The 26,837-nt window shown below is 38.4% G+C and overlaps 1 long non-coding RNA gene across 1 annotated transcript; it reads right to left on the bottom strand.

Annotated features, from left to right (window-relative positions):
- Window positions 1–4,024: 4,024 nt before the first annotated feature.
- On the bottom strand, window positions 4,025–26,166 carry LOC131586715 (uncharacterized). The gene is made up of 5 exons (XR_009279219.1): window positions 25,990–26,166; window positions 9,022–9,185; window positions 7,778–8,099; window positions 6,632–6,796; window positions 4,025–4,794 (listed from the first exon to the last, which is right to left on the bottom strand). It is a non-coding gene; the product is annotated as an uncharacterized LOC131586715 (long non-coding RNA).
- Window positions 26,167–26,837: the final 671 nt, after the last annotated feature.

Here is a 26,837-nt window from a genome sequence, read left to right as displayed (position 1 = left end):
TGGGGCTGCTAGCAGGCAATCGTGTACCATCTTCTCCAGCTCTTGCTCTAACTACAGGAGTTGTCCAATAAAGATCTTGGGTTAAAGATGTTCTTTTAGCCGTGCTAACAATGTTTCTGCTTCTAATGCAATATTAGAGTGCTCTGGTGGGACAAATTAGAGTTTGGGCAAATTCTAACACCAGCTCCATGCAGGAAGCATCATGGAGAAGCAGGGGTGTAAAAAAAGTGTAAAGTAGTCTGATGGCCCAAGGGCTCTGAAAATCAAAGGGGTGAAATAGAGAGGAAAGTAGTAGCCTGTAAAGATTTCTAGTCCAGGTTTGTTTTCAAATTTTGGAAGAAACAAGGCTAACTTCTGACTTTTGATTTAGGCTATAATGATTTACAGTAACAGAGAATGAAATCTGCAATTTGAGGGGAAAATGACCCCAAGACAAAAGCCTTGTTTATACCCTGCATGATCTATATATATATATATATATATATATATATTCTACTTACAAGTTACGATGACTCAGATCTAAACTCTCATACTTTAAAATACCAAGTGAGATTCAGTCACGTAATATTTGTGTTCCACCAACAGCCCAATGTTTTGGGGCTTTTTTTGGTGACATATGATCATACTACATAAAATTCACTCTTGTTCAAAGGTGAGCCATTATATTGTAAATTCCACTCACAATAACTCTTGTGTAGCTCAAGTCTGTGAGCTGTATTTCAAGACACCCTTGAAACATTGTATTCAGCCATTCCCCTTGCACTTTCCTATACCAGTTCACCAGGAAAATTTGATACATGAATAACCAAAACACATGCACACAAGATCACTGATTATTTGATTTTTTTTTTTTTTCTGAGCATCTCTCTGGTTCTTCTCAACTAACTTGCCAAAGTATGAGAGCTACATCTAGAAGCTGACTACCTTAACTCCACTGCTACTGAGGTCTTTCTTCTCCATCAGTGACAATTTAGAAAAATCAGGAGTTCAGTCCCTCGGAATCTTTAGAAAAAGAATATGGACAATCTGCCCAGCAAACAAGGGAGTTTTGACCTGTCTGAATTCATAAGCACTCAGCAATGCTCTATTGATAGTGTCTCTGTCTCTCACAGCTTAACCCCAGGTGGCAATCTAGTGCCATACAGTCACTTGCTCACTTCCCCACCTGCACCGATGGAGACGCGAATTTGAAGAAAAAGCAAACCTCTTGTGTTGAGATGAGCAATGATTGAAACAAAAAAAAGTATTAAGATAATAACAATTATAATGAAAATATATTGGGGAGCTAGGGGGTATGTAAATAAAATCCAGCAGAAACAAGTGATGCTCAATACATTTGCTCACCACACACTGCTCAGCCCCCGAGCCCTGATAGCAGCTCCCAGCCAAACTCCAGCAGTTTATATGCTGGGCATTATGTTCTGTCATATGAAATATCCCTTTGGCTACTTCAGGTCAACTGTCCTGACCATGCTCCCTCCAGATTCTTGTGCAGTTGCCCACTGGTAGAGCATAAGACAGTGAAAAGTCCTTGATTCAGAGTAAGCACTACTTAGCAACAACTAAAACATCAGTGTGTTATCAACATAATTCTCATATTAAATCCAACACACGGCACTGCACCAGCCACTGAAACCATTTCAACATCAGTGCAGTATCAGTTTGTTGACTTACACTAAAATTTTACAGAACCTGAAAACAGAGCAGAGGACTGCTTACCGCCCCACTGTGAATAAGAGTACCTCAAGATGAGGTGTCTGATCTTCACAGGGGAATGAGTTCCTGCAGCTCCCATACCAGCTAGGGAGAGCAGCAGGTATTCAGTACCCCTGAAATACCAGGTTTTGAATTTAACACATATGAATGCTTGCATGACCACCAAGTGGGGAAGTGTCAACTCCCATTTGGGACTAGGAGCCATATAGAGCATTGATAAAGATTTGGGAAATGAGTTGTCAGTACTGGATACAACTATAAAAAACATACAGACTGAATTTGGGTCTCACCACAAATTTTTTGTTTCATAGATGAAAAAAAGCTCAATGTGACTCACCTAGAACTGAGAGAATTTCATCTCTTGGCAGATGCCAAAAGTATAAAACAAAACAGAGAGCGAGACCTTGCTTGAACAGAAGGTGAAGCTTTAGAGCTGTGGCGTTTATCTGTGCCATGGGGTTGTGAAACCAACACATTTTTGATATCTCACACATGTGCAGTTGAAAAGTGAACTTGCAGAAAGGAGTTATTTCAAGAGCTGAGTGAAACTAGCTTGCTCAGTTTGCAGAGTTTTTGTGTTAACTTTCTTATGTTTTGCTTCACACAGTTCTATACTCCAGAAGTTTTGGTTTGACTTTTAGCTTCAAACAAAGCAAAACTGATTGTAAACCGCTGTATTTTGACTTTTCATGTTGAAAGTATATCTCACACGGAAAATTTCAAAAGCCAAAGTGCACAGGACTTGTAACCTGGAGTAGTTCAACCTGTGTTCCAGCTGACTGAACTGAGGGTCAGAGGCAAGATCTCCCTACATGCAGTGATGCTGATACCTATTTTTTGTGTGCAGTCCCATGTCTTTATTAAACTAACCAAACCCATACATTTTTATGTAGTTTTCTTCCAGGAATAATAGAAGAAGTATATAGACAGAGTTGTCAGATTAAACTAACATTAAGTAGTGGAAAACTAGTATTTTTTTATTATTAGGTTTGTTTCCAGCTAGGTCCAATAGTATTATTATAAAGGCTTTTTCAAACAGAAATCCAGACATAGAGATAGCACTATTTTCTGCTAAATGTATGCTAGTTGTTTACCTGTATTGCCAGAAACAGCATGGCAGTGTCCAGAAACACCTTCTTGACAGAAGCTTTCCTTTTTTTTTTCCACATTTGTGTTCCTAGCAGCCCTTTGGTCCAACTGTTAACACATTGGAATATTTTAAATGGACACAGGAAATAATTTATGTCTGATTTCCAACAGCACTTTTTATCATATTTCCATGATCATCATTTAACTTTCCACTATATTAATAACTAAGACAAATTTTACCTAGCAAGCAGCAATCTAAAGCCTCTAAACTTTACAAAAATATCCTGTGCTTATTTCTCTTTCTAACCATCAAAGAAAGTCACTACAACAACCTTGGGTACCAGCATTTTTCCTGTGTGATTCACTTACACCAAGCAAACCCTCTAGACACAGTTTTCCTTTTTTTGAACTTCTGCTTAACCAGTATGATCAACAGGTCCTCTCCTCAGTGGGTGGTGGTAATGCCAGTATACCACTGCCCAAATAACCTTTCTCTATAGGGAAATACTAACATTTAACTCTTTAAATTTAAACCACGTGTATTTTGGTCTCATAACTGCACTCTATATTAACTGATTTTTTTTTTATTAATTTCTATCACTACAAATCTTAATGAAACCATTGGAAATGTTAAGTGCAGTAGACAACTAAAATTTGTGCATGAGCTAACATAATTAAATGGTGACTAAATATTTTCCCCAGCCATTGTAGACCGGTTTTCAGAATCGCTGATGACACTGCTTTGCATATGTTCAGTGTAAAGCTGTGTCTCAGAAGAGCTGTTCTTTCCAGCTCATTCCAGAAAACATAAGCAATGGCTTTCAAATTGTTTCTATCTCTTACCTTCACCTTATCCAGAAACATAAAGTGTCATTCAAGTGCTGCCTACATGAGACCTCCACCAAGGAGAGCAAATTCTGTGCACATTGATCACTTCCAGTTTCCCTCCTGGTATTTATTCCCTGTGAGAGACACAGGGTCTTTGCATGCATTGCCATCAGGTAACCACAAATTTATAGCTGCCAGTGTAGGAAAAATGCTGGTATTTGGGGCAAATACTTGGGGACTTCTTGTTCAAACAACACAAACTACTGATTCAACTGTTTCCCCAAACTAAAGTGTTCCTCAGTAAAATTTAACACAACTGCAAATGTTAAAAAGCTAATACATGGATTAGCTCTAAAAGTTCAATTATATTAAAAACTAGTGGGGGGAGAGATGGAAAGACTGTATAAAATCTTAAAGTGTTTTCTGTAACCTCTAGAAATGAAACAGTTTATATAATGTTTGCACATATGTTTAGGTAGTATTTACACAGTTCTTTACTCATAGCCATTGTTTTGATTATACATTTCATGTTTCATCATACACATGCTATTTAATACATATAAAAATGTAAAATAATTATTCTTAGAACAGAATTTTTTAAAACAGATACCAACTCCCAGGTACAAATTAGTACTGCCATTTTTTTTTATTATTTTTAATCTGAATTCTGTATGAATCCCATAAACTGTATGTTTCACTGCTCAGAATACCCTCCAGTCCCCTGGAGTAATATTAATAAAAGGAATGTATTTTTCCAGTCTGTCTGGGGAAGGGTACAGGGGTTTTTAAATTATATTTTAAAACAACAGTCATCTGAGATAGTTCCATCACCTCAAAATATTCCATGGGCATGGTCACAAATTTCCGAATGTTGAGGTTGTAGTCCTCCACCGCTTCCCATAATGTGAATTCTTTCCCATTTCACAATCTTTCAATTAATTCCCAATCCATAACCTCTTATCACATGTCCTGATATTTGGTAAAAGTTTTTAAACTGACATTATACCCCTGTTAAGAGACAAACCATTCCCAGTTCTGTGTAGGAGTTTTCTTTCACCTTCATTCAAGCTCCAATTCCCAGTGATCATAGATGAATGACACCGAGAGGGTATCTGTTTCTTATTCCAAACAACCATTGCAGCCATGCCTTGGGAGTCCATCCTGAAAAAGATTGATAAATACTTTAAAAAATAAAAAAAAAATTAAAAAAAAAATAAAAAAAAAACCAAAAAAAGACAGAGTACATGGAAACAGTTGTCTCTTTCACTCCCAAACTATAAAATTAATATTGTACATCACTGAATCAGATTCTATGATTGCTTTGTAAGTCACCATCCATCAGGACTTTTTTTGTAGCAATTTTATTTCTTTAACTTCTACAAAAGTAGTCCAAACTCCTATCAACCATAATGCTAGTGAGTGATTGTAAAAAGTTCACAGGAAAGTGTTCTCTGCCTACACAATCCTAATTAAGGCCTCTGGTGGATTTTATCCAGAATTCACTACTTTCCACTAGCAGTAATTTTATTTTAGGATGGGTTATGTATTTTATACATATACAGTATATAATTTTATGTATTATATGCAACAAATTGCTGTTGTTGTAAAATAACAATTCAGAAATGCTCAACCCCACATTGTGCAATTTATATACAATTATACTGACCAGTTAGTCAAGATTTTTAACTTCCTTCTTTTTCAACAGACCATCAAAACTGGACCTGATTAACATACGTTTCTAATTGTGTATGTAATTAATGCACTCTTTAACTTCATTTCTTTAATTAAAAAGGTATTTTTTTTTTAATTAAAGAAGTATTTCTAGTGTTTTGATCCCTGAAATTACCACTTTCTTCAGGAAAATTAGTTTGCTGCACCATACCCAAAACTGGCAATTAAGCTTCCTTTAGCCAGACTCCCAAGAGTTTGTAACCTCAAACCACTACGGTCCTGATGAGGAACCCCAGGCTCCTGGCCAGGACCTTCCGTGGTGCATTTGCTCAACAAGAGCCACTCCCAGCTCACACACAGGGTCACTTCAGCCCCTGGAATTCAAAACTGACCCAAAAAACAGCATCCCATTGAATACAGCAACTCTATCCTTGTTAAAATTGAAAGCACTGTCCTGCCTCTATGCCTTGTTAACCTGAAATAAAACACCTTAGAGGGAATTACCTTCCCAGACATGACATCTTTAATTTTCTTAAGCATTTGCAGAGGCATATTACCTTTTACAGCAGTTTTCTAAAGGGGAAATTCTGGTTCCTTAAAGAAGGTACCTAATGCCTGCTAGGATAGCCTGGAGTACCCAGGATATATGTGCAGGGCTGGCATGATGTGGGACCCACAGGAGACTTTTGACCTTTGATAAAATCCCACACCTTTGAACTGGAAGTGAGAGGCCAGATGGGATTCCTATGGGCTCTAAAATGCACAAGCCTATGTTTAGGCACGTGAGTTTTTTCTTAAACTAGTAAAATAAACCACTAAAATTAAAAACCAAGAGAGACTAAATATAATTTTATATGATTTCACTTAATTAAAAAACCTGGGAAAAAATAGTAAAAACTTTAAAGAAATAACGTTGTCTAAATCTCATCCTTTACTGTACAAACACCTGCTGGAGATTATCTTGATCCTATAAATGCCATAATGAACTAGGCATATTCACAATACTTTCATATTTTCTGACTTCAAATTTTAGTATACCACTACATTTTCAAAGTTAAATACTTAAAACATCAGAAAACATTAATACAGGCTTCATGCAAACCCAAGAATACAGCTTTTAGCTATTTTGGAGTGAAGTTTTTAATTCTATGTTTATATACTGTTTTTTCTTCCTCAGCAACTGAGTGCTTGATACTGTTCATAGGAAAAGTGTTGTTACATTTGTAATTAAATAACATCTTTGAAAAGGCATGGCTGCCAACAGGACAGCTATTTTACATCCCTTTGTTGCAAATAAAAGCTCTAAAACTGTAAAATAAATTCCTACTTTAATGTGCTCCTTGCGGCCAAGCCTTGGAACTTGTTTTCATGTTTCCCCTCAAGCAAATTTCCCTTTTATTCCAGGAAGAGTTTGCTGGGCCATCATATCACAGTAGCACAGTCCTTGGTAGTCCGTCTAAAAATGGCTGAGGAGAAGGTAAACTTGGCTGGACTAGACAAAGGGAAGATGATTACGATGAAGTTGCAAGAAAAAAATTAGCTACAGAGCTAAGATGTAGCAGGTGAAGTATTTCTAGAGGGGCATGGAAGCTCTTGCATTGATGTTGCATGCAAGGCAGTGATGAATGGTGCACACTTCTGTGTGTTTTTGTTTAAAGCAGATCAATTTAACTTTGAGTAATGCCAGGGGATTGGAAACTTAAGCTTCTGGGAGAAAACAATGCAAATTGTGTTTGTTCAGGCTAGGATGCTCAGGCCCAAAATGTCTCAGCTATATGTCAATGCAAATGGTAGGGGGGAAAGTAATGTAAAAGGACAATAGAGATACAAGGGATCTGGACAAATGCAAAAGACAGAAAGACAGAAAAATATTTATAATCATCAGAGCTGTGATGAGTTGGAACAAAATTCCAATAGCCTATAGGGTGGTCAAGGCAGCTCCTGCATGGATTTCACAGTAAGTTTGGTTTTAACAGCCAAAGATTAGACTTGATAGACCAGGAGCCCTCAGCAAAGAACTAGCAGGGTATTGGTTCTTTATAACTCTGCCACAGCTTTCTCACTGTGATTGTGAGACACCAAAAACAGTCTCTGCATATTAAAGGAGGTTGCAGCTAATACCCAGATGAACACTTAAAGGAAAACATAAATATTATAAGAGACATTAAAATTATTATGAGATTATTTTCTGCTTGAGGCTTATTTATGGAGTAGAAAGTTAAATACTACTTTTGGTTATTTCAGACTAAATTCCAAACATTTCTGCTTTCAGTTGCTTCAATGAGATTACTTCAAATTTACCTTGAAGTAAATGAGATCTGAATTCAACACCTTAATTCTTTGTTTCTTGTGGGAAGATTGATGAATATTGCTGATTTCATAGACTTGGAGGGGAGCAGTGAGTAAGCAGTGGTAAACACATCACAGAAAACATTAAAAAGCAGAAGACAGCTATAAGTAGACATTTCTTTACCTTACCAATTGTCTGCCCTTTGTTATTTATAGGTCAAGACTACACACTGCACAAAGATTATTAAAAAATGCAGACCAGCCAGCTTTCTCTTGGTTTTAGTTTGGAGTGAAGTATCCTTCAAAAGCTATATTTTAAGGAAACTTTTTTTCTTCTTCTTTGTCACAGCCAAATTCTCCAGTTCAGGAATTTACAATATTTTCCTTTTTCCAGAATGACACCTGCTGGTGGGAGAAGCATGGATGAATTGCAGATATTTCAGAGGTTCGATTGTTGCTAACCAGACATATTCTCTGAGCATGCTCATCACCTGTGTGCAAGCCAGCTGTGGAAAATAAAGATTTGGAAACTGTAAAGGTGCTATAAGGAGTTTGTTTTAGAAGTAATATCATTTTCCAATGTGATTTAATATTTGCTCTTAGTAAACCACAAAGCTACCTACTACTAAGACAGTGCTTCCATGGTGTTTCAGTGCTGGACACGAGCCCTATTTTGGGAAGCCCAAAGCATCACTCTGTCAGACTGAGGTAAAAGCCAAAAGGAAATCCTCCCTACCCACTGCAAAAAGCTGCTGGGCTGCTTCAAACCCTCAACTGCAAGTAAAACCAGCTGCAAATGCAACTATTTGTGCTTACCATCCCAAAAGATTAGATCTCAAAGACAAGTATTGTGCACATGTTCCTGACTCAGTATGGCAGGACACAACTATGAGAGACAGAAAGCAATATGCACTTTTGCCCAAACTGTGACAGATTCTGCTCAATGCACCAGGCAGCGTTAGGCTCTGTAGTGGGCTTCCGTACTCACAGCTCCTCTGCTGCTGGGTCTGTTGCCACAGCCTCCCCTACAGCTAAACCAGACTCAGACCTGTGCTTTTGAGACTTCCAACACATTTATAACAATATTTCTAAAAGTGATTTTCAATGCTAAGGACAATATATAACTCTATTTCCTTTTTCTGAGCTGCAAACCATCTACTGTCTTCTGTAAAGGCAAGCTGAAGTGTAAGGTACTCAGAACCCTGAAGAAGACTCTGAAGTTGGACTCTAAAATGTATGTTTACTTATGAAGAAATTGTTGTGGGGAAAAATAATTTTAAAAAGACAGTTTTTAAAGAAAACTACTATATATTAAATTCAGAATTAGAATTTAAAGAAATCTTTCAAGGTATTTACAAGACCATAGGCAAATAAACACATTCAAATGTGTTCCCCTTGGATAAATACCTAGGTGTTGTTATGGCATACCTCATTGTAACACCAGAAAGCAAACTTTCTTTTGATTACACTGGCTTGTTAATGGCATTAGAAGGCAATTTAGGAGAGTCGACTTATACACCTGGATTTATCATTGGTCTCCTTTATGGCTTTGAACAGGTAACTTCACAGCTCTGTTCCTTTAATTCTCCCATCTGTGAAAAGAAGGTAGCATTGAACTATTCTGATGGTTAAGAGGTTGATTTCCAAAAATGGATTTTATTTTGGTAAATACAAACACATGAAAAGGGGGTACCTTTCTACAAATTCACTTGTAAATACAAGACAGATGAGACATCAAAACATAGTTTAGATCTGAAGAGTTTTTTGAACGTATTTTTTGCAAAGTTGATCAGAGTTTCAGTCCTACCCATGGTTGTGCATACTTCCATTTCTAATGTCCTTGTTTGTCACACATATAATTATGACTATCAAAATCTGGAAAAATGGTTACTGCCGTTTATCTTTCTTAACCTCCTTAACAAAGCAATGGCTTCACAAAGAGCCCAACTGCATGTCAGTGCTTTCAGAGTAGCCCAGGGTAAGCACTTTGCTGCAAACAGTAGCAGGATGGAAGCAGAGAGACCGATCTAACAACAAATCTGTGATAGCCTGGACATCCCCACAAGGTTTGAGCTAGCTGAAAAGCAAAGAGGAAAAAACAGAAAAAACTCTTGTGCAAATATGTTCCTATTTTTTAGAGCTGGATCCAGTTTGGGAAACTGGTTTTCTATCTGCTTCCACTTAGCTCAAGGAGCGTCTCCTTGAGCACATCATTATCAATGACTGACCATGACCATCTCCATTCTGTGCTAGAATCCAGCAAAAAGACACTTCTAATCCCAAAGGGATAACACAGCTTTTCGTGTGAGATTACAGGTCAGCTTGAGTTTGAGCTCAGGCTACTGCTCACCCTTAAGCAGTCATTCCGGTTTTTATTGCCACACATGAGGAAAGAAATACATGGGATACAAATAGCCTGGGATTCAAATAAACCTCTGCACAAGGATAAGAGCTCTGAATTTGGCCACATTTTTGTCCTCTCTACTCCCTACCTATCGAACTCGCATTATATGGAATAAACTTGGAGTTGGAAATACTTTCATACCCCATTCTCTTTATTTCACCTAGGACACTCTTAACTTCAACACTTTAACTCTTGCTCTCTGAGATGATGCATGAGATATTCATGATTGCTATAGACCCCTCCAATTTCTTATTCATCAGCTATTGGGAAACTGGTTTGGGCCAGAGTAATGCAGCTGCAATGTTTTTAAGCATTCTCATCACTTCTGGCAATGTATTTCCAGCATTATTTCCCATAGAAGTCCTTCCATCCCTTCCCCCACTAAACAGCATCTACTCCTTGATGAGTCACAGCTCATCCAAACTCCCTTAGCTGCTAAACCACACTGTGACCAAGAAGCTCTTCCTCAAAGGCATCCTGGCTCCAGCTGACCTCCTAAGGGACAGCCACAGGCTCTGCAGAAGTGACCTCTAACATCGAAGTTAAACATTACTTCAAACTGATACACAAAGAAAAAGACACAACCGTACATGATACCATGGCTTCATTTTCTCACTAGTTTTGTGTGTGTAAGTTTTCTTGTGCCCGATGGACACACTTTTCTTCTGTCTGTAACCAGCTTTCTCCAGCTTTATCTGGTTCTGTACTTCTAAGAGTACTTTCCTCCCTACAAAAAATACGTCCCTACATTCCTCTCTTTTGTCTCAAGCTTTCTTAACTTGTCTTACCCACATAATTTCTGTATTTATATGGATCTTTATCAACATGTACTTTTTCATTTGCTTCAGAGAAATTTGTCTCCTTCCAGCCATAGTCATTTGCAGTCAAGTCAGAGGGAACTCTTTATTTATAAGGTGCAGTAACTTCTTTGGGCTGCACAGTGCAGCCACTTCTGAGCAATCAGGTATTTGTTCCACAAGGATGAATACCAGGTAACATATAAGTTTTGGGAATGTCACTCTATATTGGCCTGAAGAGGTCTGGAAGACCCAGTCCATTTCTCCAGAGTACTAAAGGCTGGTGAGTGCTGGGAGTCTCCAGTGTGCAAGGGGATGCAGGGGCAGTGTTTCGCTGGGAAGTGAAATACTGTGTAGGGAATCAGAGCTCCTGGAAACCTGAACCAACCCGTCTGTTTGTGGGTCAGATCTGATTGCAGACACAAAGTATGTGCTACCCTCACCACCCCTGAGGAAAGCCCACTGTGCTTTTTCCTGGGCAAAATCTCCCTGTCCAGACCACAGGGCAGCAGAGGAGGTGTACACCACTCTTTCTTTCTTTTGGGAATTGTAAGTGCTATATGGGAGTTTGACTGCCGGAAGTGATAAAGATACAGAATCTCAACAGTTCCCTGCACAATGGAAGTTAAAAACTTCCTGAGTGCTGCATATTTCTGTATTTCTGCTTTTTTCATTGTCTTTTTTTCCTTTCCACACTGTTTCCCTTTCTCAGAGTTGTTTGTCATTTTACAATCCTACCCTGAACACCAAAACAACACTTACAGTTCTCCATCTAAAGACAAATACTTTCAGCCAAAATATATTTTTAACTCTGGTAAGAGCAAAGCAAGAGAGAATCCACACTGTGAGTACCTTCTGCATCTGCACAAGACTGCTAAATGCTGCAGACTGCACAGGTTATAATGTCAGTCCATAGGGGAAAAAGCATAATTACCTGACACAAACCAGCAGATAAACTCAGAGAATTCTATTTCCCACTTTTCTCCATCTTACATTTCCCCTACTTTCATACTTGTCTCCTTCTTTTCAGAGATATATTTTTATGGGGCTATATCAAATATGTTCCTGTACCACAGAAACTCTTCAGTGAGATCCAGAAAGGTTAGCTTTTACAAGATGTCACTTTTCCAGTAAATCAAAGTACCAGATTTGCATACCCTATACAAAGTGGAAGCTTTTTTCCCATTAATTTTCCCCCTCCTACCCTACCTTTACTGTATAAAAATCTTTCCTTCAATATCTCTTTTAAAGCTTTGCACCCCTGAGATCAGGATAGGCCAGTCTTCATACCAATCTTTCCTCCCTTCATGCACAGAGGAACTCTCCTCTCACATGGCTCCTTTCCTCTTCAAGAGATATTCACACATATGGTTTCATACACCTGTTCAGTCTGAATTTTGAACAACAGTTATCCCACTATCCTGACTGGAGCCCATGAACCGTCCTAAGCTTTGTTACCTCTCTAGCTGGTTATCTGCCTTTTCCACACCTTCAGTAAGCATCCAGATGTTGCCCAGTTGCTAGATCATCATTAGTTTCTCCCACACAGATTATAGTTCTTCTTCACAGCACAAGAGTGTTTCTCTTTCCCTTTCCCACATATTTTTCTAGATAAGAACTCTTTTTTTTCTCAAATGCTGCCTGAATATTTTTCTCAAGCTCCTCTCACTTGTTTTTACTTTATTCCTGCATATCCTGGCTCTGAGATACAACTTTCTATTCTGATCTCTCTTTTTCCTCTATCCTTGCATGACCTACCAACATAATTTCTGTGACGATTACCCATCCAATTAGACAAGGTGCTTTTCCAAACTGTCTTTTGTTTGGGATATAAGTTCTAGGTCTCTTTCACATCTGAAACTTTAAAAACTTTACACCTCCTCTACATTTCAACCCCAAGGCTCCTCAATCCGGGTGACTTGTGTACCTGAATCATATAGTTAATGAAAATTTTCCTCTTCAAAATCAGGAGCCTTCATTACAGTCCTGTTTCTATTTAGTCTTATAGTTAGTGTAAACACAGTAGACCTGTGAACACTTGAAATTTCCTTTCTTTTTATTCTCCCACAGAAGCCACGGTAGTCCTCAAAACTAAGGCAAAACAGGATTGGCTGAGAGGTCATTTGATGAAGTATTTCACCTACTATGTTCATAGGTTCCTTAAGAAATAGATCCCTACTTGCGCACTGCTTCCTCCAGCCTCCATCTAGCAAGTCTGTCTCACTTAGACACATAATTTCCAGTTGTCACTTATTTCTCTAATTATACTACAGACATCTCTCTCCATGTCTAGACTAAAAAGATGAACTAAGGGATACACCAGCTGTCTGGAATGATTTCTACAGGCTCTCTTTTACTCAGTTTTACCAAAGTAGTTTTGACACATACGAATTTTGTAATTTTGTCTTAGGCCAACAATAAATGCTAATTATTTTTTTCTCTCTCTCTTTTTTCTTTTTTTCTTTTTTCTTTTTTTTTCTTTTTTCATTTTTCTTTTTTTTCTTTTTTTACTTTTTTTTCTTTTTTTCTTTTTTTTTCTTTTTTCCTGAGGAAGTATTTAAGACATACTGGGTTTTTTGAGAAAGACAGTATGCAATATTTCCAGGTCATGGCCAAAGCAATTGCATCACTGGACTCCTGGTTGCCCTCACATTGGGATACCTCAAAAAAAGCAGTCTCCAGTAAAGCCTTGGGGAAGGATAACCAGAAAGGGCAGCCGCCTGAGGACTCAGTAGGCTTGAGGGGGCAGACCACAAAGGTCTGATCTGCCACCAATCTAGCAGGAGGCAAGGGGAGGGAGCTGCTGGCATGGACAAGGTGGGAGGGGGCTCTGCTAAGGTAGCAGAATTCATTATTTGTTACCATGCCATCAGTCTGATCAGCCCAGCAAAGAGGCCAGGGCTGGCTGGGGGGAGCAGTGGGGGCCAGGCAGCAGCTCTTCAGCTCAGCTCAGCTCTCTCTGAGGCTTCAGTGGAGTTGGTGCACCCTAAGGACAGCATTTCCACTCTGCACAAGTTGCATTTTTCAACTGAGCATGGCCCCAACCAAATACTTGTGGCAAACTCTTATCTGCAGTTCTACCAACTGCAGTAACCAACAAAACATCTAAATCTTTCACAAGTATCAAAAGTGTGAAGCAAGACCGGTATTTAAGCCACTAAATGAGTAATATCTGAAGCAGACTCAGCAAGAAACTTGTGGGAATTTTTGTCTAGCATTATTAACTACTACAAATTACTTACCACATCTAGCCAGTTCAGACTGATGTGCTTGTCACACTAACATGAAAAAAAGCTGAATTCTGGGGGTCTTTTTTTTTTTTTTTTTTTTTGTGGTTTACTGTCCCTCACTTTCACTAATACAATACAAAAAATTATGCCTGGAATTACAATAGCATGGTGGAAACTTTCTACTACACTGCTGTGAACCTTAAGAGAAAACATGTACATGTGTGCATTTCCAGGGACCTTGTCAAAATGGATCACATGAAAAAAACAAAACAATTAGGAAGAAAACTGCTTCATTAACTTCTTCCATTAGTCACACCATAGGGCAGATGTAAGATCAAAACCAAAAGTGTAATTTTCAAAAGCCTTTTGAAAATTTGAACTGGAATTTGGCTGGATTTCTTACCTTGTCACCTCCATGAACCCTGGAGAAAATGAGCAATCTGCAATCTTTCCAGAAGGAAAACACAACCTTAAGTACCAACATGGTTCAGGATTAGGTCCAAACACTGAATTGTTTAATTCAAGAACGAACCTCACTGTGCTTAACAAATGCATCTGCGAACAGAATTAGGAGATGACGAAACAGAAAATTCTCCTTGTGGCTTTGTGTATGTCATGCTTGCCACTTTCATAATTAGAGGACATAGGCTACCATTAAAGTCAATTGCAAAGTTCCCATTCACTTCAGTAGATGTAAACCAGGCTTTAATATTATGCTTTTCAGTTTTCTTGAGGTTTAAACACCTCATAAAATAAATTTACAGATGAACTAGTAAATGTACACTTACAAAGAAACCTCCTGAGGAGTCCCTGAAGCCATATTTTTAAATGCTGCTATTCATTTAAGGTTATATCAGATAGATTAAGGGACTGTCAAACATAGATCAAGAACAGCAATAAGAAATGCTGAAAATATACTCCAGAAATATAATTTTAAACACATCATTTGATACATTTGACAAAACAGACTTAGAAGAGGGTTTTATATTATGCTACATATTTCACAAGCTCAGAAAACCCTATCTATCTGCCTATCCATTTCAGTGATCTGGAAATGAAAATGTGTACCATATATACAGCAAGTTCTAAGAACCATTAAAAAAAAAAAAAAACACTCACATAAAAAGGCAAGAAAAGCAAGAAAAGCTAATTGAGAAAGAGAGAAAAAGTGTGGGAGTAGAGGGAGTCTAACCAATGAGAAGTCAGAAATACTACCATCCAGAGCTGACATTTCCTACTATAGAGCTATGTGCCCACTGGGCATAATTTTTGGTCTCGCAGATTTTCCACAAGCAAGACTCCAATTGACTTCAGTGCAAATGAATGAACTGCAGGATCTAATTAACCCTGCTGAGGTTTGAAAAACAATCTCATATACTGCCTGAATATTTCAGTATATTTCAGAGATTTTTCAAGATAGTTTGCCCTATTCACTGACAAGTAATTACTTATATTTATAAGTATAAAGAAGACATATAAATAGAAGGTGAACATTAGATGATAAACAGATATAAGGAAGCAATAATTACCTAACCTGACTTGATGAAGGCTTTATTAGATGGCACATCATAGACATTACCAAAGAAAGAGTAGTGATTGCTGGATGACCTTTGCAGAGTCATCTTCTTCCAGGTACTACCGGAACAAGAAGAATCTTTTGGCAATTAATAACCACTGGGAAAAAGTCTGCCCATTAACACACAGAAAGACAATAGAAGAGGCAAGAGCACTGCCCAGCTCTCCAGAACAGACTTCAGATACCTGAACCTAGACATCTTGTTTCCTTTTTCTACCATGTCCTGCTTCATTCAGAAAATACCTTGCACCTGCTCAACAAGTGAGCTAGAGTTCTGCAGTCAGCATCCACCAACCCTCCTCAAAGCTGCTTCATCTCCAGAGCAGATGCATGCTAGATACAGAGATGAAGCCATAGGAGTGAAAACACAGTGTTATCACAAAACTAGAGTCAGTGTTTCCACACAAACACATTTTGGAAGCATACTGAGGTTGCAGAGATCATTTTTTTAATCTTCATTTTAGGATACCCGTCCATGCATCTTGAATATTATCTTAATGAGGTGTTTTGAATACACTTGTTTTTAAAAATCAAGTAATAAATACTATTTCCACTCTGTGCAACATACCTAGAGAAACCCACCGAGTAGGATGCTGCCTTTAGGCCTACACACACCAGTGGAGAAATGGTCAGTAAAGAATCACAGAACCATGGACTCACTCAAGCTGGGAAGGACCCTCAGGATGTTGTCTATTCCCACCCCCTGCTCACAGCAGAACTCATTTCACCATCAGATGTGGTTGCTCAGGGTCTTGTTGAGGTCGTCCAACACTCTTCGTGCGTGAACATAGTCAGGCTAGTGGCAAAGGGAAGCCGTGCTGGAGCCTCGGCAACAGCATACAAACTAAAGTTTGGGAGCCCTAAGATGCATTCCAGCTCAGGAAAGACTGGCTCCCTAATAATCCCGCTTCCACTGCAGAGCGTCACTGTGGCTCAAAGGAACGCCCAGCGACAACGCTACAGGGGTTGCCTCACTTTTGGCCTCTGGTGCCCCCAGCTAGTGACTGTTCAGTCGTCCTGTGAGGATGGTGTATGGAAAGTCTGATCATGGGAAGGAGCTGTGCAAGGCGGAGAAGATGAAATCTCTGGAAATATTTGCTGTTAGGCTTTAGTAAACCTCTATGGGATATTTGGTAACTGCAGTTTTTTCCATTCTTGAAACAGTCGACCAAACTTGAAAGGCTTTGTGAGGATGGCAAAAGGCACATACATGATTCAAAGGCAGAGAAAGGCCTGTCTTTGCTCAAAAATACAGGGGGCAGATATTATTTTTTTAAATAAAGCAAAAATCTTCTTCTTCTTATAAACAGTTCAACCACTTTTCAATTCAAAAATGTAAAAAGCTGGAGACTGGCATTGGATAAAAATTAATTTAGCCTAAATACATTCACATTGGCAGAGCTCTGGGGTTAAAAAAAAAACAAGAAGAAAAAAAAAACAACAACAAAAAAAAAACCAGAATATTGAAACAGGAAGCACTGAAAGACATTCATAATGACCAGAGCTGCCCATCCTGCCTGTAATATTGTTTGTTAAGCACTTTGGAATTCTTAGAAATTAACAAAATCATATCTCTGAAGCTTCTGGATTGCATTTCTCTGCTCCCCATTTTTCTGTTGCAGTATATTGCTGTTAATTATTGTCATTATAAACCACAGCTGGCTGGTGGGAGCACCAGTCAAGTATGTTTTCCTCTGGAACCAAACTCCAGGAAAATAAAAAACTCTGAATATGCATTGCATCAAGATGAAAGACAAATTTTGAAGTTTGCCTCCAGAGAAAAGTGCATTTAAAGTGTATTAATGTACAGGGGAGGCAGTGCCAAAGGACGAGAGCACTCCACAAATACAGCTGCAATTCCATGAAGTCAGAGAGAGCAAGCAGCTCCTTGCCCACAAGATGAGGTAAGTAAGCGATGTAGTGTAACAGCCTACAGAACACAAACGGATCTTGCAATTCTGTCTGAGGCCCCAAAACTAACAATATTAAATACATCATATATATAGGTTTTGTATTCAGCTTGAGTTTTATTTGATGGTCCTAAATATTGACTTTTTAAAGAGTATTCTTTTTATTATCATTATTATTATTATAAAGGGTTGTTTTTTCCTGAGCTTCCAGTATGCAATGTCACCAGCTGTTAAGGGATGGCTGATGGACTCTCCATCCTGTCATACACAGCAGAGTGTTTGGTTTCAGAGGAGAAAGATTTCACCCCACAGGAAATCAAGGTAAGTGGGAAATAATACTCATTTCATTCAATTAAATAGTAAAGCTCACACATTTTCAAGATCTCAGTCTACAGACATTTCCTTTTTCTGGGAAGGATATGTAACATAAAGTACAAAAAAAGGTGCTTTAACGCAAAGTGAGACAAGGGGGCCAAAGCTGTAAATTCCTTCCATTGACATGGTGATCTGTATTTGTAAAAGGCCAATATTGAGCAGGCAGTGAAAACAGAAATGCATAACCACATCACATCATTCTACTGCCAGAAACATTCATACTAATTTCCACCATCAAACACACAGTGTGATTACTTAAAAGCTTTTTTAACTTATAAAAACAAAATCCTCAAGATGGTATAACTTCTCATTTTCATAGTCTGTAACATGAATATACATCAAATTGGCAACAATCTGTACCTTGTGTACAAGCCTCCTTCAGGGTCATTAACATGGAATCAGCTCATTGCAGTAAGTAAACACTTATTTTTCTTGGGTTTTATGTTAAAAATTGAAAATTAATCTCACAAGTAATTTTGAGCCAGCAAAACAGGATTGACAAAGCAAGCACTGTAGTATGATATCTTTTATTAGGCCAACTTAGAGTTCAAAAGTATGCAAGCCTCCTTGACCACACACAGATTCCTGTATGCAGAACTCCAGGCTGGAGCCATAAAATGTATTAAACTACTTGCTTTGTCACTACCTATATATATATATAATATACATGTATATAATGCATATGCATACACACTTTAAATGCTTCAGAATAAACTGTTCATTGACACAGGTTAAAAATAACAACTCTGAAGGATTTCTGTGGGTTGGCATGTAATCTTGCTATGTATTACCGGGTTTAATAATTTATCAGTACACAAAACCAATCCTGCTTCTGATTTCTAGTGAGGTCTAATTCCTACAAAAAAAATCATAGTAATAATGTTAGCAAACATACATTGTTTGCTGTTTATAATAATAACAATGAGAATACCTGGCAAAGATACAGCACAGTGTTTCACATCAAGTGTTCTACAAGGAATAATACAGAGCATCACTAACCTTGTAGTAGCTATGATACTTCAGGAGGCTTTATATAGGTAAGACATATTCTAGGTGGAAATCTCTTCTGTATAAGAATTCAAATTTTTCTAATGTTGTTATGTGCCCCGGCGAGGTGTGTGCACTGCCTGCTCAGCTCTGCTCTCCATCCCACAAGCACATAAATAGATACCACCATGTTATTCAGCAGCTCTCAGTCCACATGACAAGCCTTCCTCCCCCAGAACAGAGGCCAGTGGTGGGAGCTATATACAAAGAATGTATCAAAGAACGGTGACAAAAGCAACCCCTCCTCTTCCTTCAAGTTCTGGCACCTGTGAAGCTCTTTCTGGGTGTTTCATTAGGAGACCTGTCACACCAGGAAATGAAAGCCAGTCATTGTTACAGAGACTGAAGAATTGGTGTCCCTCAAGCCTTCGGGCTACCAGCACATGTAATGTTTCATAAATATGAGTATCAATGACTGCATGGGGTCTCTACAGCCCTCAGCTACTGCAACTCTGCCAGCACAGGCTGTGGCAGTGCCTTGTGCTCTCCTTGTACCTGCCTTGGGATGGGTTGGTGGGTCTGATAGTATCAAATGTGCCTCTGATAAGGTCTGCTAACTCGCTTTGAATGAACCTGAAGTTGATGCTACATTTTCTTAGATTTGATCCTGAACAACAAAGGCTGTTTAAGACCAAGGAACATCACAGATTTGTAGAAGAGCTTTGTCTGACTACAGCAGAATGCTCACAATGGATCAACATTTTGATCCTTCTGCTGGTGAACTGGATCATGGGAAAAAAATATTGGTAAGTAGATATACTGATTAATAAGAAATCTGAAACTACCTTTAGAATAAATTTAAGATGTGGCCTCAGTGTTACCCTATCCACCTGAAAATAATATGGAGGATTAGACATGAAAGCTAGAACGTCATTTATCCCTGAGCTGAGGTAATGGCTACTAAAAAATGTGGATTTCATTGACAAATGATTTAGTGAACATGATGACAGACACTCAAGCATGGCTCCATTAAAGATAAAAGCAACATACTTAAATCTCATGAGGAGGGATTTTTTCTTATTGGTAGAAAATGTATGTCAAGACCTTTAGAAACTTAGGAACCACATAATGAGAAAATAACAAAGAATCAGCACTCATAAGTGTCTGGCTGAAGTTCCCACTAAACAGGTTTTGATAGATCATTTTTTCCTGACAACAAAGGCACCAGAGGGATTGGCTGGATTCTAGTTCTCCACTACAACCTATGATGAAAAATACTTCCTGTGGCCAAATGAAAAGACAAGGAGAACACTTTCTCCCTGAAAATGTGGGTTTGTTTGCACTTCTAGAGTGAATCTAGTCCAGGGATATCATCCAAGAACATCAATTCCATAGGGGCTAAAGGGGGAGAAGTGTTTATAAATATTAAATGTATAAAAATGTATACATTGAATATTGGGACATTGTGTCCTTTGAAGAAGAGAGTTTTATCAATGACTGAGAAGATACTGAAAATCTAGAGACTAAAATTAGTTATTCATTTGCTTCTAAGAGTTCAAATTCCACTGCCAGCTGTAATGCCCTGCCTCAGTGTTCAGTGTCAATGAGGGGGACTCAGAGGCTAGCCCAGAGCTGTCCCCCATTTCTCTGTGGGCCTCAGTGACAGCTGACTGCTGCTTCAGCACTGGTCTTCCAGAAACACTGGTCTTGAGTGCAGCTGATGACAGTGGGTGACCTCAGCCCTCTCATTAACGGGACGCAAGAAGGCAGAAATAGGCACTTCTAATGTGGCTCTTCCCACCAAAAAAGAAATGCCAAAAATAGGTAAGATGAATAATTCCCCAGAAGTATCCACTCCTCTCCTAAGACGACATGCTTAGATACAAACATTCATGTTGCAGACATTTACAATTACACTACAAGAATCCTACCTCAGACATCTGCATTTCAGAAGAGGAAAACATTGGAGCCTTACAGCACAAATGCACCTAAGAGGTATTATTATTATCATTGTAGTCTTATACATCTCAAAGACTAAAATTTTTACTCCCAAGTCTTCTCTGGGCATTCCCAAAGGGTGTGAAACTGCACATTTGAAAGGAATGTGGCCCATTTCTCAAGAGGAGAACATAGATTATGGCCATCATGTCATAAACCTTAGGTTCACATATGGCTTAAAAGCCTGAGAATTTTATAAAGTTGATCATTAAAGGAAATTGCATACTAGTATTTTACTTATTTGCCAACAAACATGGAAAAACACCTATGACAAAAACATATACTGACAAAAACATATACTAACAATGAATTACAGTAATAATAAACTATCCCTAATTAACATACCCAAGAAAACACTAGGAGTGATCTGCTACTTTGCCAAGGAACAGAAAAGTAAAGATTTTTAAAGTTTGGGCTGCTTTTCACCTTTAGATAGAGTCCTTGTAGAGAAAATATACATTCTCTGATTTAACAGATTCAAAGGAAAATAAGCTTTTAATATTGCTCTGTAACAAGATTCCTCCATAATATTTTCATAATTAAAAACTAGGAGTAGGCAGGTGAGAGGCAGAGCTGTTCCATGTGAACAAAGAGATGAGAAAGAAAGGCATAATTGGGGCTCCTACTTCCAGTTCCTACTGTTCAAGCTATAAAATTGCTGTAATGTCTTTCTAAGAGAGCTTTATGTTTTTTTCACAATGTCTTCCAAGGTAAAGTAGACCTAAAGGCATTCTTTGATATCTTTACACTGAATTAACATAAATTAGAGATAAAGGGTAAAATTAATGACCTGTTCAGCTGACCAAATGTAGATGCCTAAATAAGAGTGAGATTAATTGTCTCTAAGCTCCATTGACTCTATTGACTAGTCTAACTACCTCAGGGGAGGTTCAGGTTGGATATTAGGGAAGATTTCTTCGCTGAAAGATAGGCTAAGCATTGGAACAGGCTTCTGAGAGAAGTGGTGGAGTCACTGTCCCTGGAAGTGCTCAAAAAATGACTGGAAGTGGTAATTCATTATTATGGTTTAGTGAGCATGGTGATATTAGATCTAATGTTCGACTTGATCTTGCAGGTCTTTCCCAACCTTCATGATTCTGTGATCTATGATTATATGACTCCCAAGGGCATTTAGACACTCAGGTCACTGGGAGACATCTACAGTTACCCAAAATGTAAACATCTAACATCTCCCCCAGGCCTCACAACTCTCACAGACAGATGAATACTCCAGATTAGTTTAGTCATGAATGAAATTATCCTAAAAAAAATGAAACAGAAATGGTCTTAAAATAGGAGACAATTCTATTGCTACAAGAATAAAATTTTGCACTTGGCCAGCCCTTGAAGGATACCAGGCTAAGGAACAATTCAGAGGGAAAAAAAAAAAAAACCCTGAAGATTAATAAACAGTGTAAATTGGTTATAAAAAACAAAACAGTCATAATATGATGGTATGTACATCTGACAAGGCATATGAAGGGATCCTTCATTCTGTTTGTTACAGGTTATACTGCATCTAGGAATGCATGAGGAAAGATGGAAAATAAAAATAAAGCTACAAGACTGGCTGGAGGTCAAGAAAAATAAGTTATCCTCAATCAGTTTCAAATCAAGCTCCAGAAAAGGTAGGAAAGGGTTTAGCTTGCAGCAAGAGACTCAGGTTGCAGATCAGGCTTGTATGTGTAATTGGCACATGTCAAAAAGGACAGTTTTCTAAGACAATTCTGTGATAACAAGTCACTTCAGACACTTCTCTTTGACTGCAACACTTTGTCATATCCAGGATTAGAATACTCTATTTTTCCCATTTTTTTAATAACACCAGCCAGTAATATTGGCCTATTCTTCAGACAAAAATAAATAAATAAATAAATAAATAAATAAATAAATACATACATAAATAAATAAATCTCTTTTAAACAGTCACATAAACAGGTAATGAAATCATATAATAGTTTGGGTTGGAAGGGATCTCCAAAGACCATCTAGTCCAATCTCCCTGTTCTGAGCAGGGGTTTCTTTTACTAGGTCAAGTTGCTTGAAGGCCCATGCAACAAGACCTTGAACACTTCCAGTGATGCTGCATCCACATCTTCTCAGGGAAACCTGTGCCAATATCTCACCACCTTTAGTAAAAAAATTCTTCTTTATGTCTAATCTCAACCTATCCTCTGTCAATTCAAAACCACTGCCCCTTTTCCTTTTCACTACAGTCCCTCTGTGTTTCTTAGCAGTTCTCTTTCTATACTGAAAGGCCACAGTTAGGTCTATCCAGAGCCTTCTCTTCTCCAGACTGAACAACCCAAACTCCTTCAGTCTTTCCTCATAGCAGAGGTTTTCCATCCCTCTGATCTTTTTTGTGACTCTCCTCTGGACCCACTCTACCAGGTTGTGTCCTTTACTGAGGAGTCCAGAACTGGGTGGTAACTGCCAGCATCCCGTCTTTACCACTTTAAGAACAGGGGTGATGGTTCCCTTCTTCCAGCCACTGGTAACCTCACATGATTGCTGTAACTTTTCAAGAATGATGGAAAGCAGTTTGGCAACTACATCAATCAATTTCCTCAGGACTCTGGGATGCACCTAATCAAGTCCCACAAGCTTGTTTGTGTTCAGGTTCCTCAGGTGGTTAGGAATCCACCCTTCTCTTACAGTGGGAGGGACTTTGCTGCCCCAGTCCCTGTCTTCAAGTTCAGGGTTTTGAGAGATGCAGGAAGGAACATTACCATTGGCAACTGAGCCAAAAAAAGTAGAGGAGTAACTTCTCCATTTCTTCTGTCATTAGTCTCCCTATTTATCGGGGTAGGGGCTGGTGGTGTAACCCTTGCAAATTCAAAGAAGTGCATAACAGTATTATTGTTGAATCTTTAAATACAAACTGAGCAATTTCATCATTGCTATGTCTAAAAAATCCCACTCACATTTACAGCCACATCAATTACATGGTGCAATAAACATATTACGTAGCAGATACAAAACTGAGCATACAATGTCATGCAGTACTTTTGCACCTTTTTAAGTTCCCTGTAAAATCCCTGAAATAAAGACATGAAAGAAAACGCTGAAGACTCTGTCATATATAAATATCATTGTTATTTTCTTCAGCAATTTCCCTGCAGAATAATGTTATCACAGACCTGGAAATACAACCTCACTCTTTGACCTTTTCAAAACAGATGGGTTGGGGGATCACCATGAAAACTGCAATTTCATAATCTTTTAACATAACTGTAGAAACCCTGTGCCTTCTCAGAAATGTGCTGCCCATTTGCACTGAGTTAAGGCAATTTTCTGGCATTATATTTTCATGATCTTATCCCCAGGGCTGAAAAATTACTTTGTCATTTATTCTAGATGGTCCAAGCATACATCTACCACTTCTGTGAGATCCAATGGCAATAATATGGTACCTTCCAACAAAGTGATGTTTGGGAGGGGAAGCATGAATGTGGCAATTAGCATTTTAAAGCCAAGTGATCTTTTATATTTGTGGCTACACCTGCCTATGCTTCTTCATTCCTGAAATTAATTATCATGTTACTGTTATCTGTTTCTTAGGAGTTCTTACCAAATTTTAGAATTGAATTGATTTTCCCAGTTCAGTTTCAGGACAGACATTCTTATCTGAATCACAGAACGCCAGAGGGAAATTCACACATAAATGGCGTCTCATGCTCTGCATACAGTTGTAAATGGATACATAAAATGTCTCTTCTCTGGGCCTTGGCAAGACCACCTTTAAAAACTGCTGGTCAGCATTTTGGTAGTTTATATATCAAGCTTAAAAAAGTAGAAAATGTGCTACCAACTTTTAATATTGTGACCCTATATATTAAAAAAGTCATCAGATCTATCAGATTACAATAAAATTTCAATGCCAATATTTTTCTTCTATAACCCCTCAAGTAGCAATGTAGAAGCCAGTGGCTCTGGGGCAGGCACTGTCCTCTAGAACTCCACCAGTGACACTTGCCACCCAGGCCCACAGGTAGTGTAGTAGCACTGGCAGTTTATCTCTGTTAGCAGATCAAAGACACACTCAGGGTTTGTCTACACAAGGCACTTTGAGAAAACTAATCTGGATCAGCCAAACAAAGGGAACTACATATTGGATTTATACTCTAAGTATCTGCACATGTGTTTATTACTATTCAGTAAATCTGCAATAGAAATCTATTGAGATTAGCTTCCATGTCTTATAGATAACACAGTGGCAGTTTCTTAATAGGAACTCCCTAATTCAGCCGGGAGAGACTTGATCTAAACTTGTGTGGGAATTCCAAGCACAGAAAGCTCTCAAAATCTTGTAAATGCAAGCTTAGACATAGACATGGAGACAGGGTTTGACTTAAGACCTTGGAGACGGCTTCCAGATTTAGAATCATAAGTAATAACGTGAGTTTAAATAGAAAGACATTAAGTTAGGTTATAGGAAGTTTTAAGGTTTTAAAGTTAAGATATAGAAGTAGCTATAAAGGTAATAAGTTAAAGGTATAACAAGTAGTTTTGTGTGCCATTATGTGATTGGTTAAGAAAATCCACACTGCTTCATAAACATATAAAACAAAATAATTAGCTATTGGTGTGAAAGTAGAAACATTCTTTTGTGGCATTAGTTTATTGGTTAATTAACCTTTAAAAGACCTTGTGATCTGTAGTGTTGTGACCACTAACCACAAACAACTGGTGAACAAGGTGAAGATGCTCTCACTCCTTTATGAGACCATAAAAAAGAATAATAAATCATGTTTTAAGATGTCTCCCTGTAGTCCCGTCTCTCTCAAAATCCTGATAAACCTGCAGTTCTCAATCAGGCAACAAGAGGAATGATGGCAGCTATGACAGAAGTGATCTATCAAACTGACTAGAAGTATTTGGTATTATAATTGGATCATTTAGACATTCTCTATTTAAATAGTGCCCTGTTGCTATCAAGCTTTCAAACTAATGATTCAAACTAAAATTCAAACTAATGGCACATTCCAAATGTGGAGATATTGCCCCTCTTTCCATAAGAACTGAGAGAACAGAAGTGATTTGTTATGCAAAAGGGAAACCAAAAAAACCTGCATAACTTAACATTAGACACATTAAAATATGCATGTCTACATCTTACCTGTCTGATCATGTTCTGCACAATTGGGTATTTATGGGTGCATCTCCTCTGTAAAACAGACTAGATGAGTTATATATTCCAAGTACCTTCTTCTCTCTACTGACTATAAAGAAGTGTAATGAGACATGGTACACACTGTATACCTCTAAACTGCATTAATATGTATCAAATTTTCCCTAATATTTGTTTCATCTTGGCATGCCCTGCTAATGATGATCGAGTTAATGACTGCTGGTTTCAGATCTCTGGCTGCAAGCTGTATCTCCCCTTCTCCTCTGCAGGTCATCTTCTATGCATTTTCATTTTGTATCTGAATGAAAGCCGTATTTCAGTGTTGGTGGGTTTTCTGGTGTGTTCCAATGATCCAGCTATTTTGCTACAAATAATGACTGAATGGTACTTGGCTCAAGCACTGGTTTTTAAGACACCATGCTCACCTGTAGGAAAGACAGATGGAAAATACTCAAGGGCATTGTCTCACATCAGATTGCTCTAGCAGTCCCCCACTGCTGAGACTGTGACACCACAGTAACCCTGGCAGAGGTACTTAAGCCTGTGAGCCCCACTTCTCCTGTCTGATTCCAGGCAGGTTGGTGCATCCCCTCAAAGCCACATCCTTCACCTGAGGCCACAGTTTGGGAACTGGTGCTCCAGGCCTCATAAAGGCTTGAATTAAGCATATATTGCATTTTCTGGATAAGACTAGGTGGAATCTAGTTTCCTTCTGTGGCAGGATAACAGATGGGAGAAGCAGGAGGTGTCATATCTTGACTGTTTTTGACACTGACATGTATTATTCTTCTACCTCAGACACAGAAACACAGTTTAGAGGAAACTGATATAGGACG

The sequence above is a fragment of the Poecile atricapillus genome, chromosome 1 (assembly GCF_030490865.1).
Source record: "Poecile atricapillus isolate bPoeAtr1 chromosome 1, bPoeAtr1.hap1, whole genome shotgun sequence".
Classification (NCBI taxonomy): Eukaryota; Metazoa; Chordata; class Aves; order Passeriformes; family Paridae; genus Poecile; species Poecile atricapillus.
The sequence above is the reverse complement of the archived record's forward strand: the minus strand, read 5'-3'. Positions and strand labels throughout refer to the sequence as shown.